Source organism: Homalodisca vitripennis, chromosome 4 (genome assembly GCF_021130785.1).
Source record: "Homalodisca vitripennis isolate AUS2020 chromosome 4, UT_GWSS_2.1, whole genome shotgun sequence".
Taxonomy (NCBI): domain Eukaryota; kingdom Metazoa; phylum Arthropoda; class Insecta; order Hemiptera; family Cicadellidae; genus Homalodisca; species Homalodisca vitripennis.
This window is the reverse complement of record NC_060210.1, coordinates 126,638,102-126,653,562: the sequence shown is the minus strand read 5'-3', so window position 1 is coordinate 126,653,562 and position 15,461 is coordinate 126,638,102.

The following is a 15,461-nucleotide window of genomic DNA, read 5'->3' as shown; positions in this document are numbered from 1 at the left end:
CAAGCGAAGAAAAAATCCTGGATTACTCAGGATATCCTCAATTTAAGAGAAAGACTCAAATTTTACCACTCAATTTATGTCAAATCCGAAAACGAAGAATTCAAAATCTTTTATCGACAATTTAAAAAAAATTACTGCAAAGAAATAAAAAATGCCAAAGCAAGAGACGTTGAAAATAAACAACAACAGTCCAACAATATTTCAAAGAGTGCTTGGAACATTATAAAAAAGAACACAAATTCAAAAAATGATTCAAAATTCACCATTCCAAAACTCAAATCTGAAATTGGACTGATTCATGATCATTTCGAAGTGGCAAGCAATTTCAACAATTTCTTTTCAACTGTGGCTGCATCAGACATTTTGTTAAATATCGGCAACCAAAGTCAAGAGCCAATGGCGGGACCGGTTTCGTCCATGGTCCTTTTTCCTGTGTCCGAGGGAGAGGTGGCTCGTGTCATACGGGATCTCAGACCGAAAAAATCTAGTGAAATCAATGGTACGTCTATGTGGTTAATCAAAAAGTGCTTCAAGCATATTTTGACACCGCTCACAATATTGATCAATCTCTCTTTTGCACAAGGCATTTTTCCGTCTGCACTGAAGACAGCAAAAGTGATTCCAATTTTCAAAAAGGACGATCCTTGCATATCCAGCAACTATCGTCCAATTTCAATTCTTCCCACCTTCAGCAAAATTTTCGAAAAAACATTTCTCAAACAACTTGAAAAGTTCCTCAATCATTTTGAAATCATCTGTCCTGAACAGTTTGGGTTCAGGAAAAACAAGTCAACCATTGATGCTGTGACGGATCTCATCAACAACGTTGTCGATGGCCTGGAGAGGAGAGAACATGTGTGCTCAGCATATTTCTCGACCTCTCCAAAGCTTTTGACTGTGTGCATCATGCGACACTGTTGCACCAGTTGTGGACAAGTGGTATTCGGGGTCTGCCGCACCGTTGGCTCTCGTCTTACCTCGCGAACAGAGAGCAGTGCGTGCAGATTGCGAATGCTCTGTCAGACAAAGTAAAAATGCCCTATGGTGTCCCTCAGGGATCAATATTAGGGCCAGTCCTTTTCATATTATATGTCAACAGACTGAATTCTTCAATCCAGAATGGAAAAGTGGTTCAGTATGCTGACGACACGACTCTCTGCATCAGATCAAAATCAAAACAAGATCTCGAGGTGAAATCATTCATTGAGGTGAATTCATGCATTAAACATTTCTCAAAACTCAATTTGAAAACAAACAGTTCGAAATCAAATGTGATGAATTTTTGCCTTCGGCAACAAGAGCATTGGCAACGACCCGCAGTGATGGTGGATGACGTACTCTTGGAAGAAGCAGAATCCATCAAATTCCTTGGAATGTACCTTGATCGAGGACTGACATGGGATGATCACATCGATATAGTCTGCTCAAAGGTTGCTTCAGGCATTTATGTTTTACGCAACCTTTCAAAATTTTGTTCCATGGATGTATTGAAAACGGCTTATTTTGGTCTCATATTCTCGACCTCATATTCTTCTCGAGGTCGCCCTGTATTGTCGACTAAAATGCCAGTTGGTGCAGGGCAGGGACGTCCATCACTATCAAACAAGAGGCAGGGACAACTTTCGAACCGAGCAACACAGGACAACAGCATTCGGACATTTGCCATCCCAGGTTGGTGTCACAATCATCAACAGGCTCCCTGAGGAAATTAAACATCTCGACGATCCCAAAACATTCAAATCTCGACTAAAACGCCTCTTGGTGTCGAGGGCATTTTACTCCGTTGAAGAGTTGATGATGGGCCGCTGGGATGAAAATCCTTGAAATTATCAACAAACAATTTCCCAGTCCTGATGTCCAGTTACAATGAAATTCCAAATATTTGTTAACTGCCTTGTTTATTGACTCTCACATTTAAGTATTGTGTGTTTAATACCTCAAATGTTGACGCATGCAAGGCAATTGTGAAATTGTTGATGCAATAAAGAATATTATTATTATTATTATTATTTGGGGGAAGGGGCCTATCATTTTAAAATGTAAAGACCCTATAAGTGACACTTAATTTAGTTCTAGGAACTAGAGTTTACTATCCCAACCCATTTTGGGAAATGGAAAAGGTTGAAAAGGTTAAAAAGTTCAATTATTTTTCCTAGAAATGTTTCCGAGTTCCATCCCTCTATCTTTGTCCATCAAAACCTAAACAGTATGTTCATACTTTTAACAGTGCATAATGTTATTTACGATGTAATATTTTTAAGAAAGCAATAAATCATAATGTAATTTAAAAACCTAATATAAATTAAGACTGAAATAAAGAACACGTTACGTGCTAGAATTGGTGCAAGTAGATCTGGTGATAACGAGTGGTTTTACGCATTATTAATAGGTAAGAATTACTTTTGGGGAGCAAAAGGAGAGTTTACACTAAACTAACATGAAATGTGCTATACGTCTCTACACTTTTCCTTTGTGCAGCTTAACTGCTATTTAGTGTTTTTTGGGTTAGAATAACTGGAAAACAATTCTGATTATTTACTAACGTTTAGTAATTTGTTTTCGAATTTGAGAACGATTGCTCCAATAGCCTTTTAATTTTTATTCGTTATACATTTGTTTTCAAAAAATCTCCACATTAAACTAACTGTTCAAAATAAAAATTTCAGGAAAACTTTTATTGTTTAATTTTTAATTTATAAAAGCATTATTTTTAATACAGCAAAAAATTATTAATGGTTTTTATTTTATCTCTGGTTTATATTGCAACGACAGATATTTATACTTTAGTGCTGCTTTAATTTAAAAAAAATACTGAAATAAACTATAAAATAAACGTATCAAAATGAGTCAAGTTCATAACACAAGGTCAATGTCATAGACACAAAGTCATAACGTCCTGTCTACAGCAGCGTCGTTACTGTGGTTATGTTTGTATAGCGTTGACCCACATCATTCCCAGAAGCAGACAAAATATTGCATAATAATGTAGATATCAATAACATCCGGAAGTATTTATTCGATATTGTTCAAACTAATTACGTCTAAAATGTTAACATTAGAATATATTCACCATTGTTTTTCTAAGCTGTGATGATTGTAAAAAATCACAATCATTTTAATACAATTTGTCGTAATGGAAAATATGACATAATAATGTCTTATGTATGGGTATAAAATGGAACGTTTTAATTTTAGAACTAACCAAATGTTTACAAATACAAAACACTAACTACTATTTACAACTATTTTCTATCAAATCATTCAACTCAAAATGTTTACTATTCTTTCCTAAATCTTTGGCAAAACACTTACTAACTTTTCACAACTGAACTAAATTGTATGTACCATATAAAATAAGGTTTAAAATTATTTCGTAGGAAGATTTTTTATTTCTGCCACAATAATTTTAAATTATTTTCCATGACAAAAACCATTTTATCATACTGTGCCATCTTAAAATCTGTCCAACAGAAAATTGCTTAAGAATTAAACTTACAGGAAATTAAATGTTTCTTACACAAGAAACGTAATTCATTTAGTATTAATTAAATTTAAAAATTCATTATTTAATTTTATTTTTATATAGAAAATTTATTTTCGATAGAAATAACTAATTATAAGTATATTAAATATGTCCAACAGTAAAAAATTAATATCCACACCGTGTGCCATTTCCCATGAATTGGAGAAAATAATTCCTAAAATTACTTAAAGTTATAATCCTTATAATTTCTATTGCTGCGTATGAAAATGTTTAATTGTCTTCGAGGAGTCTTTTACCCTTAACAGATGAAAATCCCATTTGTAAATTATCTTTTGCCAGCAAGAAACATTGAATTACTCAAGATGCTGATGATTATTCTCTTATATCATACTCAGTATTATGATCTGTCAAAAGTGTTAGGAGTTTAGCAAAACTAGCAGTCCATGTACCCCTATTTATTTTGCTTTGGTCTCCAGATAATATAAATATGTAAATAGTGCATTGGAACATGTAAGTACTTGGCGACTTACCAACACAGAGACGGCTTAGCGTAGATTGACCTGAGTGCATATTGTTGGGATAAAGTTGTTCAAGAAATCGTAATGTACACCATTCAACTTACACCAGTCTAAACTTACAATATTTATGACTCCAATTAAAGGATAACCTATAATTTTCCATCATGTTTAACTACGAATTTTTTAAGTAGTAAAAAGACACTCAATGTGAGGTCTAAACATAGTACTGTCTAATGTGCCCATATTAACCAGGGACCCTAAGAAAGTCCATGTATTTTAGCCACGCACAATCGGTCCAGTAGCTTTTACCTGGTTTATTAAAACACACAGATACATTTTTAGATTTTTGTATTATAGTTTGATGACGTTAAGTTACAAAAAGTATTACCATGTTATTTTAAAAAAAAATCAGAATTACTTAAGGACTGTAATCAACTTTGTAACAAATGACTCTTGAATTGAGGTGTGTACACTTACACAATATATTTAATGGTGTATCGTATTATACTGTAAATTGACTTTTATAATACATGTAGAACACACAAACGAAGACAAAGAAGTTAGCTGATTGCGTGATATGTTTTATAATATATTGATGCGTCCAATTGCTGCAGAATTCTAAATACTGTTATTCTTGTAAAGGAAACCCCATCTTTATTTATAGGCAGCTGTAAAATACACAATTACTCAAAATATTTAAATTTCTGTTAAACTTTTTTGGTACCTATTAAGATAACTACAATCGCTTACCATATTTGTACTGATAGATTTTATTATATGCGTCTTAACTGTATTAAAATATATCATACGGTTTAATATATGTAAAATTTTTTCAAAATTGTTTAAAGTTTAATATTAAAAAATATACCATTTGATAAATACTACGTAATCTATGAATAATGGAATTGAAAGAACCTAACCTCTCAGAATATCTTCCTTACAAAGTAGAGTGTATGTTGTCGTAAAGCACCAAGTGATAAGCCGTTCCTTGTCAAATTACGTTATCCTCTTTTGTATTTCCTAGATGGCAATCATTTGGTGAGAGACGACACTGAGGGGAAAACTGCCCCCAACATATACGTCAGATAGTCTTGCTTCTGACAAACTTATTGTAGGGGAGCCTCTGGGGAACCATTCCCGCCAATTGTTTTATTTTATCTTGTCCTTCCCTGGGCAGCAGTTGCCCAATGATGAACTCTCTGTCTCGTTACTATATTGCATGGTGTGATTTGAGATTAAAAATATTTATATAATTATTATTAGAAACATATTTTTAATACCCGAGTTGGATTTAACTAGCATAGTTTTTATGGTGTTATTATTTTAAAATATGACATATTTTCTCAGAATCGTTGATGGCTTTATACACTTATTTCTAATTCCATCACGGGTCTTTATGATTATATGATGTTTTAGTAGGTTTAAAGCCACATAGAGTATAAAAAGCATTAAAAAGCTCTAAATATTAATATGAAAATTACGTATGCTTAACAAGCCAATCAGTTCTGACTATAAATCGAAGATATTAATAAGTCAGATAGCAAAAAGTATTCAGATTAATAAAGCAAATACACGCGTGTATTTAAAGTGGTTTTGTATACAACTTCTTTCCTTTGGTTTTAAAATGAAATGTAAATACAAACTTATAAACTGCATTAATAAAAACAAAAATATGTCCTAAACAAGTTTTAGTTTCAAATACAATCTAGATTAATGCATTTTTTTAAATGCTTCACCATGATTTCTTGGACCACATTTGATTATTATTTTCATAACAAATTTTAACTTTTTTTAGACTTCTAATGTGTAAGCAGTGCTTGTCCCGTCTTCTTTTCCTTTGATATGTCAATTAATACGTATTTAAATTGCCGTATCTTATATATTTTATAATGTATATATAAATATATTTTTACGTATACATATTTTTATTCATATAACAAACGGATGTATTTTATACAAAAATGTTATATTTATAGAACACTCTTCGTATGTAATTTCCTGAAAGAAAAGACACCCCACATTAAAGTGGGTGGCACCTATGTACTATGTTGAGTTTAAGCAGAACTACGATACATGCAGAATTCTTGGAAGTATATTCCTTAAAGAAATTTGAAATTGTTTTGTACTAAGTTATTTGAAGTTTAGAGGATTAGTTTAGAGTTTAGTAAACATTAGATGAAAATATGATGATGGGAAAATGGTAACCCAGGAAATACACCTTGCGATGTTTCATTTCACATTTCTAACTATACCACTACTAGAAACTATAAATACAGTTTCTTCTATTTAATAAATATTATCACCCGAATTACTATTCAGAGACTCAATTGAATAAATGAAATTAAATAGTTTAAGCTTTTCAGATAGTATATAAACCTCAATAATATTGTAAAAATAACCACATTAATGCCAACAAATTAGTTGCTATATATTATTTATTCTTAAGAGTAGCGATATGTAGAGGCTTGTACTCAGAACAACAACACTCTACAGACGGTGGAGTAGCCTCGTTAGGCTGTAATGTGTTTAGGCTCGTTAGACACCAGCTCTCACTCAAGGGTCCTTCTGCTTCATGCTTATTCTGTCAGATTCTCTTGGTTAATTATATATAATACAATTAGTGATATATGAATACCATTAAACCAACTATTAAAAAACGATTCCTTTTGTTCTCTAACTTTCAAAACTTGAAAAATATATTAATTTAAAAGTTATATTACTACTCACTTTAGTGAAGATGTTAATAAAACTAGTAATGTTATTAAAAAAACAAAAAAGTGAATAAATTAAACTAGATGAATAAGAAACAACTACTAAATATGCAAGGAGTATGTCACACGGCATTTCGCGTAATAGGCTTTTCTGATGCGGTAGGCGGCGATTCACTCTACTAACCGATGTGTTTTCATTGACGTTTTTTTAATTAGTATAGGATGCTAACTATATTATTTAATTATTAATAGGAATATTTATATTTAGATTCAGAGAATTGTAAATTTATATAATAAGTGAATTGTAAGAATTGTGATCCTTTGAGCAGTGCTGAATTTCTTGTCGATTCGGGTTCGAGAAATGCCTAGAAGCTTCCTTTTGTCTCTAGGTATTGAGCATAGGATACAGGTCTGGGTTGGATAGGTACCATCCAGTTCAGACATTGTGTTTGCTCAATTTTGATTGTCCAATGTTAGGTTGATTAGATGGTGGGAGGGACTTCTAGATCCTTCCGGTGGATTCAAGTAAGTTTTTCAAGAGATTCTTTGCTGTGTGCTCAGAGAGAGAAGTTCGTGTAGAAGTGATAGCCTACTCTTGCCGTATAGATATTTCGGTAGGAAGGTTGAGTTTAAGATTAAAATTCTTTTCAAAATTTAAAGTTTGAAGTTTAAACTAATTGATCTATAACAGTTATTTTTGTTAGTTGGTGAAATCTTCAGGAGATGTGTGAGGTACTGTGAAAGTTAGAATTTAACATTTAAATAAAAAATTACTTGTTGATATTTTCCTGTTCAATATATATATTTTAACAAGTTCCTAAATTTAACATTCAAAGCCAAGCGGATAATTCTGGATAATTCAATAGTTTGTAAATTGGAAATTTACCGAATATAAGAACTTTGAAATTGGTACAAATTTGAGTTTAACTGGTTGGACATTGTCTTTGTTCATATATTAAATTTAAATAGAATATTGCTTGATGATATTTTCCTGTTCAAGTTGGTTAAATCAGGAATAGCCTACTGATAAAGAAAATTCATTTTATGTTCTGAGATTCTATATATATTTTTACAAGTTCCTAAATTTAACATTCAAACCAAGCAGATTATTCTGGATTATTCAATAATCTTGTAAATTGGAAATTTACAGGAAATAAGTACTTTGTATTTGGTACAACTTTAGTTTAACACGTTGGACATTGTCTTTGTGCCTATATTAATTATTAATATTACCTTATTTTGTTTGATTTTTGTTTTGAGAAGAAGTCTTATTTTATTATTTGTTTCATTTTATATTAGAAGAAGATTATTTTATTTTGAAATTCAATGAAGATTTTTATTTTGAGTTAGTGTTGAAAATATTAGCACTGAGAACTTGAAGGACACAATTATTGAATTATTTGATTCATTGTTAACTTTAAGGCTGGACATGTGAACATTTGATGGGTTATAAATACGAAATAATTGAGAATAAATTAAAAGTAAAAAAGATAGCTTGGCGTTGCTGTATTATTGATTTCAAATTTTTATTAAAATTACTATTAGTTTATACTGAGTTTAATTATTGAATTCCATTGGAACTTGTGCATTCTAAAAATAAAGGGTTATTAGTTTAGAACTCAATTGCTCGCTCTTATACTAAAACAAAAATAGTTGTAATTGGTTTATAGAAATTAACCTTACTATAGACACGTTACAATTAGCAAATTATGTCATAAATTTAAACACAATAAATAAAACTAAAATGAATTCGCTGTCGTTATGTTTATGAATTAACTAAGTTCTACGATTGTTCCTTGTTGGTGTAATAATTAACTTACCACTTAATTTTTGAATTAAGTTTATTTGTTATTTTTTATAAATACTAATCAGTGAAAACCATTGGTTAGTAGAGTGAAACGCCGCCTCCCGCATCTTAATACGACGATCCAGTCAGAAATGGCAGCTCATAATGTACTTCACAATGTGTACCTAAACAAAACCCGCCATTTCTGATTGGATGAACCTTTTTGAGATGCGGTTTGCAGCATTCAACTCTAATAAGTGAGCTCTTTCAAATGAGTTATCACTCGACCCATGCTTTAATTTAAGATTTCCATGTTTTTCTCTGTGGGCCGTCCCCCCATGGTTGGCAAGTAATGGTAATAGCAAGGGAAAATAGTTTACATAGCCCATATGACACTGTACAAAGTTTATAGATGTCATCTGCTCTACTTTGTAAAATATTAAGACGTACCCAGACTTTTCAAACACCTTGTATAGTCAATTTACCAAAGAATATTATCCCTCATTTATTGATGAGTGTTATTATCATTTTTTCAAATTACTTTCTGTCAAATTGAGAATTTTCGTTGAAGAGCAAATTTATTCCAATCATTATTTTCTTTAATCTATGTATGTAATAATATAAATCTGGAAAAGGGGTGATATAGCGTACTAGGAGACTATAATGTCTTGAGGGTACATAATAAGCTTATCGCAATTTTCTTTGTCTTACTGTTATATGTAATTACTGGATGTTTGTATTACTGTTATTGCAATTTAGCTTAATATCAAGTTTAAAGCACATAATATATTCTGCTATATCATCTGTGTTATAACAGTATTACATGCCTGTATATTCTTTCTTAGCTAAATGTGTTTTAAAGAAAAAAAATATATCTCTGAAACAATATGTATGTTTTAGGTGTAAACATCAAATGTAAATGATTTTAAAGAACCCAAATCAGGAAACGAAAAGGGCTTAGCAATACATAATTAAATGTAAAAGAACTTAAAAAACATTTTACCTTCATAATAAAGGTTTATTCGGTTTGGATTTTACACGATAATAGTTACAACCAATATTCAGTAAAGTGCCTATAGTAAGGTTATCTTCTATAAATAGTTTTATTTATTGTGTTTAAATTTATGACATTATTTGCTAATTGTAACGTGTCTATAGTAAGGTTAATTTCTATAAACCAATTACAACTATTTTTGTTTTAGTATAAGAGCGATCAATTGTGTTCTGAACTAATAACCCTTTATTTTAAGAATGCACAAGTTCTAATGGAATTAAATAATTAAACTCAGTATAAAATAATAGTAATTTTAATAAAATTTAAAATCAATAATACAGCAACGCCAAGCTATCTTTTTTACTTTATTTAATTATTTATTTTATTTATTTTTATTTTATTTATTTGTATCAACGGTTACACCATTTCCATTCAATGACAAATTATAGACTCAAGAATACTTGACTACTTACTTATTAATTATATTATATGAAAGAGAACTTACCAAGATAGTCTAAATAAGTGACAGATACATTGATAAGAATATCAAAAACAACTAAAATCCATAACAATAACGAGTAAATTAAATAATAACAAAAAGCAACTAACTATTGGACATAAATTACGAATCAGTTTTAGGAGAACTTTCCCACTTTTGAATTTCTGTATGTGACCCTATAAAGGCGCCACCTATCACTTCTCACCATATACACTGCTCAACCAATCTACTTATGTTGTTACACTAACAAAAAAAAAAAAAAAAAAAAAAAGCATCAAATTTAACAGTGTATAAATAAATAAGTTAGAAACGATAACAATAATAATAATAATAACATAATAATGATATTTTAACAATAATAAATAGATAAAAATTCGATAATTTGATGTGTGTGATAAATTTAACAGTGATAAAAATAAATAAGTTAACAACAATATAAATAATTTAAACAATAACATAAACATATGACAATATTTAATAATAACTATATAAACAACAACAATGACTAATTAATCTACAAATCACAAACTTAGATGTGAACTGGACGCAATAAATAATGTTAATAAGTGCATGATATGGTAAACATATGATCAAGACTAATTGGTACACAATAACAAGTAAGAATAAAATAGTAGTAAGTAGTTTATAACTTAAAAAGTCCTTCTTAATGCTGATTCGGAATCAAAGAAGAAATCATATCCCAGCCCCGAAGACAGTGCATTTCCTCTTCTTTGGAGTCTAGGCAGACAACTATGGTAGGCGTAGGATGTGGAATACTGGTGACGAAAAAACAAGTCTCGAGATCTGGTTGATCCAGGGATGAGGAAACTAATCCTTGAAAGAAGATCATTACAGTCAACCTGCCCAGTGAGAAGTTTACGCAGGAAGACAGCATCAGCAAGTTGTCTTCGCACAGAAAGGGACAACAGCCCAAGAGACTCTGCTATTGTGTCAACCGGTGCTGCCATATAATCATAGCCTAGCCTAACTCCTATTATCCGCAAAAAAGCGTCTCAGGATCTTCTCTAATCGATCTGTATCATCAAACTTGATAAGGGGCCTAAACAACACAGCAATATTCCAGGATGGAGCGGATAAGTGCAGTGTACAAGGGACATCAAAGCTTTGAATTTATTCTCAATTATTTCATATTTTTAACCCCATCAAAAGTTTCAAACAAGTCCTGTCTTAAAATTAATAATCAATCAATCATTCAATAATTGTTTCCTTCAAGTTCTCAGTGCTAATATTTTCAACACTAACTCAAAAAATAAAAAATCTTCACTGAATTTCAAAATAAAATATTCTTCTTTTAATATAAAATGAAACAAATAATAAAATAAGACTTCTTCTCAAAATAAAAATCAAAACAAATCAAGGTAATATTAATATTTAATATATGAACAAAGACAATGTCCAACCAGTTAAACTCAAATTTGTACCAATTTCAAAGTTTCTTATATTCGGTAAATTTCCAATTTACAAACTATTGAATTATCCAGAATTATCCGCTTGGCTTTGAATGTTAAATTTAGGAACTTGTTAAAATATATATAGAATTCTCAAAACATAAAATAAATTTTCTTTTTCAGTAGGCCATTCCTGATTTAACCAAATTGAACAGGAAAATATCAACAAGTAATTTTTTTATTTAAATATTGAATTCTAACTTTCACAGTACCTCACACATCTGCTGAAGACTTCACCAACTAACAAAAACAACTATTATAGATTAATGAATTGAAACATTAAACTTTAAATTTAGAAAACAATTTTAATCTCAAAATCAACCTTTCTACCGAAAAATCAATACGGCAAGAGTAGGCTATCACTTTACACGAACTTCTCTCTCTGAGCCACAGCAATGAATCCCCTGAAACGTGGTTGAAGCCACCAGAAGGATCTAGAAATCCCTCCCACCATCTAATCAACCTAACATTGGCCAATCAAAATTGAGCAAACACAATGTTCTGAATTGGATGGTACCTATCCAACCCAGACCTGTAACCTGATGCTCAATAACCTGGATACAAAAGGAAGCTTCTAGCATTTCCTCGAACCCGAATTGACAAGAAATTCAGCACTGCTGGAAGGCTAATTATTATAAATAACCTTTTTATTGTTGGTTATATGTTAGTGTAAATACTAAAGAGTAGTCGTTAAATTGAGACATTTTATACGTTTAAGATGGATCTAAAGACTACTTTTATAAACGCTTTATCGTCAAATAGGAAAATTCACTTTAAAAATTATAAGAACCTATAGTTGTCTGTCATATATAAAATCCTTAAGAAATAACATACATAAAATTGTTAAGGAGATCACAAACTATTGATTTAAAATCTTGTCAAGTCTTCGTCTATTACAAACACTGTTTATTTCTTAACTTTCGTGCTCTGGAAATATGAAGGTACATAACAGTTGTTGTACAAATATATCCCTTCTTACATTTTTTGCGATTTTAAACATCACTTTATAAGAAATAATTTTAAGTGGCATACCTAAGTATACATTCAATAGATTTGTAAAAAGGTGTACTTTATAAAAACATTTTGTTATCTTAAGAGAGATTTTCCAGAGACATAGTAAGGAAACTTAAGCTGCTTAACTGGACGACGACACTGTAACTTTACTCCCAGAATCTTCTTACCTTCGATTTTTGACAGTTAAAGTCAATTTTATTTCTTTTTGGTTTTAAGTTTAAGAATACTACACTATATTGGATTGAAACAGTTCGTTATTAGGTTTGTATTGACTTCAGCTTTCATTCTAACATAATCCATATTGTATTCTGGAAAATTGTATTATGCGTACAGATCTAAACGCATATAATGTAAGAGCTAAAAATAATCCGGCAATTATACCAAGAAGAATATTTTTTGCTATCCTAGTAATAATGACTAGTTGTCGGTAGATTTGTATAGGTTTAAACAAACATGAATAACTACAACGTTATTTGTAAATTTATAGCGATATTTAGATAGTATTTGCATTAAATCTCTTTTTAATTTCTTTTTTTAATTAGGCCTTTTACTTTTCGTTTTAATGTAATAGTTTTTATAATTCAATCTACTCTGTGAGAGCAATAATTCTTAGCCAATATCCTTGTTATGTGTCATGGTCATTTCCAACTGACAAATGAATGGCTATGTCTGATTTGATTTATAGAGCAATATGTCAATAAGAGCAAAGGATGAGGTATTGAAAACGGTAAAACATTGTTTCCTCTTTACAATAAACATGTTATGCACAAAACTTTAAGAAACTTAAGAAATAAAAATACTTCATTCACCTATAAAAACAAAAAAATGATTACATATTATTATCATAAGATGTATTTATTACACACTTCTTACACTTCATTACACAATGCCTGATAAAGAGTAGAGTACCAAAGAGATCAATCTCGTGTATTACTACATATCTCAGAGTTGCTGTGTACTGTCATGACATTAATACTACCTGAGATATAACAGTTATCGTAGATGTTTCCCACTACATTAGACACAGACCTAGCATTTGTAGCATAACCTAGAAACCCGTCTCGCGTGCGTATACTTCCTAAAATTGCCATAACGGTGCCACCCATCTCCTGCAGCAATGGTTAAAGGTTGGGACACACATAACCGCACCGTGCCCGACACGTGAGTCGGCCGATTTGTCGGTGCGGGCCTCGGCTCGGTTACCGTGAGGCCACACATGTCCGTATGCAGTCCGAGCGCAACAATCTCACTGTTTGTACTAGAGCATGTTTCTTTTGAATTCAAAGTGACAGATACTTAAAAAAATATTTGGAAGATTAAGTATTGCTTGAGAAAATTGTTAATTTCATTGTTGTTATATTTATTAATAGCTGTGGTGAATGATACATTGCAATGCTACAGTAAAGCTTTGTACAATCAGCTAGTGTGTAAAATTTGTAAATAATATCATTATCTTGGTTATATGTTTAATGTATAATGTATAATTCTTGTTCATTGTGTTTCATTGCAGTGAATTTCGGTCAATACACTATAAACATGTATTTTATGTTTTTTTGTATTAAACCCAAGAGCTATAGTGTGATGCCAGAGAGTTTTGCCATGTTGCAAAGCCCGTTTAATAATAATTTGTAAACATAGTAAATATTTGTAAAATATATACTGGAGAACATACAAAAAAACAAATTTTACAAAATTATTTCTTTTATAGCCCCGAGGACAAATAATTTTATTGCCAGAATTAGTCAAAAATAGTAGAAACATAAATATATTTTCTAAAAAAAATTAGAGTATGGTTGATTGGTCAAAATGATATTGAGTTATATGTTTAAGAATAATTAATTAGTGTATGATTAGTCTTGTCTGCTAAGTTATAATAATATTTAAAGTTAGAACATTATAAAATAAATTATTTATAATATAATATTTAATGCTACATGTGTAAAGCCTAATATTTGAATTGTAAATCATGCATAAATCCTTTTTGTTTAATACAGCACAATAGTTATACTAAATTTAAACCTTGAAACGTAATAGTACATTATTTACTACATAAGTTACAATAACTAATTTTTATCAATTTCATTCTCTGCTCGATTCCGCTATTTTTATTTTTTACCCTTTTTGTATATAGTATCCCCCAACACAGGAACAGCCTCTTATGGGTACCTAAATTTCCCTTATTTTGTAAATCTATTGGCTTAATTATTAGGTTTAAGAAAAGAAAGAAAATCTAAAAGGATGTAACCTACTTTTTATATTTTATTACTCTAAGTACATAAATTAGAAATAAAGTAAGTAGAAAAAAAAATTTTTTTTTGTTATTTACTGCTATTGTAAATACGTTATGTCATAGTCTTATTTATTACTAAGCACTGGCAATAATATTTATTTGTAATATTCAGTTTGATATTATGGGGAAATAAATGATTTAGTATTATTATTATTTATTTTAACATGGGTTTTTCTTGTTTGAAACTCTTATTGTAAAAACAATATTTTTATTTTTACTTTATTGAAGTGAAAAGAATAATAAATAAAAATGTCATAGAGACATTCTAAATATGACTCTTACAAAATACCGGAATAAATTTATCAAGTAACTTCAAAACATCAAAGAAAAATAGATTTTTGCTCTAATAATTACATGCTTGTTATTTTTTAATTAATGAAAAATGTTTATAGACTTTTTAATAGTTTCGAATTTAGTTGTTTAAAATCACTTAATGTACAACATGGTTTTCAAATTTGTTGTAATAAGAAAATATGCACAATAAGAAAATATGACTAGTTTAACTCTAATGTAAGAAAATGTAATAGCCTACTTTTATCAATAAATATGATTTTGTACGCGAACACAGGATGTAGAGTTAGTAGGCTATACTAAATAATTCAATAAAAATAGAACGTGTAGACTACATAAATAGTTTTAAAAAGAAGAACGCAACAGTAAACAACATATGATGCCGCTCGTAGACCGCACCGTGCC